Raw genomic sequence first — 6,000 nt, 5'->3', positions numbered from 1 at the left:
GGCTTTAATTCACTTGTTTCTTTCAAAAAATATTGTTGTCAACATTCAGTTAAATTTTGAAAAAAATCGAGTTGACAGTTTTCTTACAAAAAATTAAAAACCGAAAAAAAATTATCAAAAGTTGGTAAAAAATGATTTTCGACCCAAATATCTTTTCAAAAATTTGAGATAATAGCTTCTAACTAATTTTAACTTATAAGAATTATGGTTTCCAACATTGGGCCAATTTTGAGAAAAATCGAATAGACATATTTTTTACAAAAAATAAAAACCTAAAAAAATGTATAAAAGTTGGTAAAAATTGATTTTAGACAAACTTTTAAGCAAGACGAATCGACAGACGGAATGGGAAGTTATCAGTGTGGGTCGCATCCCAGCTTCTTTTTTTTAATACGCAGGGTAACTAATTTCAGATGAAAGTACCCTCATAAAGAGCTAGTTGGATGAATGATACCAACAATCAATTCAAAAAATTCGCCACAGTATCAAAGACGAAAGCGTATGGATATCAGTGGAAGAAACAACCGATAAACAAGGGAGATGTGTAGCAAAAATTTTGCATAAAACCTCGACTCAGTGTACAGCAATATAAGCAAATTTTAAATAAGGAGTTATTACCAGAACCGATCATTACAAGATGGGGAACATGGTAGAAGACGGCAAAATTTTTCGCAGATACTATAGAGGGAATCATTGAGGTAAGATAATGATTATACAAAAAAAAACATTTGTCAATTTAAATTTGTGTATGCTATTATTAGATTCCATTTAATGCCACACAAAATGGTAAAGAGAACTTTTTTGGTTCACATGCTAACATGAGCTACAATCCTGTGTGAACTTGGGCCTCACCCAACAAACTTCTCAATCTAGCTCTGTCCCTAGCTAGATGTCTCCAGTTTCACGCTCCAAGTTGGGTGAGGTCACTATCCACTTGTACGCTCCAACTGGTCCTTTTTTCTCTATACGACCCAAGGTGCATTCATCCACTTTTGTCATAGTCAATGCTTCTGCACCGTATAGCAGGACGGGGATGATGAGGGTCTTATGTAGCGACACTTTGCTTTGGTGCCTCGAGAGAGGACTTTACCTCTCAATTGCTTTCTTAGTCCAAAGAAACAGCGGTTAGCAAGAGTTATTCTGCGTTTGATTTGAGCGCTGGTGTTGTTTTCTGTGTTTACAGCGCAGCCTCGGTAGACGAAGTCCTTGACCACCTCAAAGTTACGTCTGTCGATGGTGACGTTTTGACCAAGACGTCGGTGTTGTATGTCCTTTCTTGACGACAGCATGTACTTTGTTTTGCCCTCATTAATCGTTAAACCTGTTTTTGCCGCCTCTGCCTCAATACTCACAAAAGCCCCATTGACATCACGCTGAGTTCTTCCGATTATGTCAATGTCATCAGCATATGCTAGCAATTAGACAGACTTTTGAAAGATAGTGCCTCTAGTGTTAACGTGTGAGCTCTGCACTATTCTTTCAAGTACGATGTAAAAAAAATCGCATGACTCTGCATCACCTTGTCTAAAACCTTTTTGACATCGAAAGGTTCTGTTAAGTTGTTTCCAACCTTTATGGAGCAGCGTGAATTCTCACACGACCCTTTAGATGCTGTCATATGCGGCCTTGAAATCGATGAAAAGATGGTGGGTGTCTATTTGGTGTTCTTGGGTTTTTTCCAGGATCTGCGTAATGTGGTTATTTGATCGACTGTGGACTTTCCTGGTCTAAAACCACAGTGATAATGACCTATCAGGTTGTTGACGATTTGCTTTAGACGTTCACATATTACGGCAGAAAAGATTTTATAAGCAATGTTATAAAGACTGATTCCTCTATAGTTCGTGCAGTTTAGAAGGTCTCCTTTTTTCAGGATCGGGCAAACAATACTGAGGTTCCATTCATGGGCATGCTTTCTTCCAAAAATATCTTACAGATATGTAAGTTGGTGCATGCTCCTAGCCAACTTATCTCCAGCTGCTTTAAAGAGTTCAGCATTCAAGCCATCCGCTCCAGCGGCTTTATTAGACTTCAAATTATATATGGTAATCTTTACTTCGTCTAAAGCGGGAGGACGGGATTGTTGGCTTTCGTCGTTGTTGAATGGATCATCCTGCCTGACAGCGGAATTCGGTTCGTCGTCGCCATAATAAAGTCTGCAGAAGTAGTCTTTTCATATCCTCAGCATTGACTGCGGTTCCACTATGATGTTTCCACTTTCGTCCTTGCAGCCTTCGGTTTTAGGTTTATGCACCTGTGAATTTCATTTCACCTGTTCATAAAACTTTCGAACTTCATTCCTGTTTTTAAACCTTTCAACATCTTCGACCGCACGATTCTCATGCCTTCTCTTTTTCCCTCTGAGAAGTCGGTGTTTCTCTTGCCTCTTCTGCTCATAGAGATCATTAGCAGCTCTCGTCCTTTTATGCAGCTCCGCTTTGTGTGCCTGTTGTTTGGCTGCATTTTCCTGCCGACATTCCTCATCAAACCACTAGGGGTTCCTTGTTGGTGGCTGCTTGAAACCAAGCACATCTGAAGCGGTTTCTCTGATTGCATCTTGGCAATGTTGCCACTGGTTTTCGATACATTCTATTGGCGGCAAAGAACTTCGAGAGAGGTTACTTGCAACTCTGTCTTAAAAGGATTTAGCGATCTCTTGCAATTGTAGCCGTTCGACGTTGTACCTTCTCCCTATTTTGACTTGGGTCTGGAAACCCGAAGTGCTACAACGAGGTAGTGGTCCGAGTCGATGTTAGCTCCTCGGAAAGTTCGGACATCCATGATGCTGGAGGTGTGTCTGGCGTCGATCGCTGTAGGAAGTGTTGTCTTGCAGGCTGTTTTTCCTCATTATTCCACCAAAGATGTCTTCCCTTCCTAGCTTGGCATTAAAATCGCCCAGGACAATTGTAATATCGTAGCTAGGACACTGCTCATTTATTTTGTCTAAGAGCTTGAAGAACATATCTTTGGTGCTTTCATCTTTCTCTTCTGTGGGGACGTGTGCGCATATCAGGCTAATGTTGCCGAATTAAGCCTTGATGCGTATGGTCATGAGTGGCTCGTTGATGCACCTAAAGCTCAAAACTTCTTGCCTAAGCCTGGCTCCAATGATAAAGCCGCATCCAAATAAGCGCTGTTGGTTTTCGCGGTAGCAGTCACCATAGTAAATATCGCAGTTTTTCATCCTAATTTTGCCCGGCCTATCCCATCGTATTTCCGGGATGGTGATGATGTCTGCTTTATAGCAGTCTAGGGCTTTCGGTAATTCTTCGGCCGCAGATTTTGAAATCATTTCAAAAATAAATAATATTTTAAATCTCAATGAAAATGATTTGTCTGGTCTCTAACCCGTTAAAAATGAAAATATCATAAAATATAAATTTGGTCCAGTTACTTCCTGTGACGTTAAAAGAAGCTTTTACGCCTATGAAATGATTTCGGAGAGAAATGGCTGAACCTCTGAATCCATAATTTAGAGAAAATTATGATTTTGTATTGTAACACCAATTATCTTAAATAGTTTTTACATTTATCAACTTTTATATTTGTTACAGTAATTAATAAATTAAATTAATACAATTTAATGTACATATATATTTTTTTGATTTGTGAAATGAAAATGAAAAATATCTATATGCACCTCTATTCACCATGAGAGTACTATCGTTTTCACCTACAAATACAAGACATTAACACCTAGAATCTATAGTTCTATCATCGAATTTTTTTTTATTTATGTTCTCAGTAGCCGGGCGCTGCGGGTATTAGAAGATTGACGGTGTAGGGTATGAAGAAGAATTGGTTGCGTTTAATCTAGATTTGGATGGGCTATCCTGGATATGTGGATTTTTAGATACCTTATGGAACGATTTGGGTACCTAAATATGCGATAGGTTGAAAAACATTAAACCATCCTTTAGCCATTTCACAAAAAGCAGACAAATATTTAGATTCGAGGTACAAAATTATTGTAAAATAACAATTTCAATAAATAATTTTAATAATTCACTGGATTTTTACAGAAAAACATACAAATTTGAAATTCGTTGTTGAATCACTTGTTGTGTCAGATACCCACATATACCAGAAATTCTCAGACACCTTTGGATTTATTTTTAGATATCCGAACTGCTTTAGATCAGCTGTACTTTAACACGTTAAACACTAACAAAAAGGGGTCCGGTTACCCTATCTGTCTGAGATTGAACCATTGAAGGTAGAGAATAAAACAGTATTTGAGATAAATAATGTGTCAATATCTTTCTCTGTTTCCCTAATACTTGTCAAAAACCATTTCTTGTCAGTTTCTTATTGTTTTTGTAGATGTTCGTGTTTTGTTGAAAAAGTTGTCAGTTGAATATTTCTAAAACATTGACTAAAAATTACCAATACAATTTTGCATATAATGAAATAGTTTGAATTCAAAATTTATTTTCGTTAACCAATTTTTACTGCCAGTTGGAATTTTCTTAAAATTTTACTCAATGTTGAAAACAATGCTTTTTATAAAATGAAATTAATTTAAAGTCAATATCTTAATGTTTTGAAAAGACATTTGAGTAGAAAATCAATTTTTACGAAGATTTAGTAATATTTCTTATATGTTATTATTTTATAGAAATGGAATTAAAAAAATAATAAAATATCCTGTAAATTAAAATTGCATTCCTTTGTACGGTAATCATGGTTGAACTTGAATATTCCTCGTTCCTCAAAAAACAAATAAGCGATTGGTATTGTCCTATAAGTCCCTATATTTCGTTTTTATTTTATTCATTTTATTACATTTCAAACAAAATTGTTCTTTTATATATCTCCTTCGTAATATCATCGAATTAAGTAAATATCTCCTTAGTCTGTAGGGGCGTAGAGTCTCCTCGTTGTTGTACTATTAACTTTACATATATGTATACAAAGATATTATCATTTTTCTGCATCAATTTCCCTTTTCATCAACGTGCATTGATCTCTAAAACCATATCCTAACTTAACATAGACACACTTGTGCCTGTTTGAGTAGATTCTCATTTTTTTTATAAAAAAGTGACAGTTGTATTTTTCTAATAAATATTAAAAACCTTATTTTCTATAATATAAAACTATTATAAAGGCAATATCTTTAACTGTTGCCAAGATATTCGTGTCGAACAAATTAATTTTTGCCAACTTCACTGCATTCAATTATTTTTGTTTGTAAAATATTCGGAGTGACGAATATTTATTTTACAGTTTTTCTATTTAAATCATCATAACTTGTTATTAAGTAACATTATATGATATTTGCACTTTTTTTTAAAAACTGATATTGTAAAAAAGCACACACTCATTTTTGAAAGGCTGTTATCTAAAGAATAACATTTATTTTAAGTCGATATATATACTGGTTCTTAATATATAGACGGATGTCCGTAAACACGCACACACACGCAGACGTCTGTGATCAAAAATGTTTCATTTTATTTCTATGGACCCTGAAACGTTGACAAATGTCAACATTTACAATTCGAAAATTTTAATCTAATGCATACGAACTTTGTATATAAAAACATATGCAAAGATACGACGACGTGTTTTGAAATAAACGTAAATGTCACAAATGTAAATACATCATCATTTTAGTACGCGTATCATAAAATGTGCTGAAGTATTTTATCTTTCTGTTATCCTGCCTCCTATTAATTCCAGTGTCATTCATCACATCATCACAAAAAGTCCACCTGTTCAATCTTAATTTAAAATTTTTTGTTTTATTTAGTTCTTCTAAGTTTTTCATAAAACACCTAGGCCATCTTCAGATTAGCCCAACTTAAAATCCTGTGATGTAGTGGTCGGATTTTTCGACCCGTGGGTCGCTTCTATTAAATAATAGCTTTTATATTGTTTTATGTTCATTATATTTTCTTTGCTATTATTATTATTATATTATATATATATACTACCCGTGGCGTGATGGTTAGTGCGTAGTATTGTTAGTTATAGTGCGACTAATAGATCTTAGGG

The sequence above is a fragment of the Eupeodes corollae genome, chromosome 1 (genome assembly GCF_945859685.1).
Source record: "Eupeodes corollae chromosome 1, idEupCoro1.1, whole genome shotgun sequence".
NCBI classification, from domain to species: Eukaryota; Metazoa; Arthropoda; class Insecta; order Diptera; family Syrphidae; genus Eupeodes; species Eupeodes corollae.
This window is presented reverse-complemented; position numbering follows the sequence as displayed.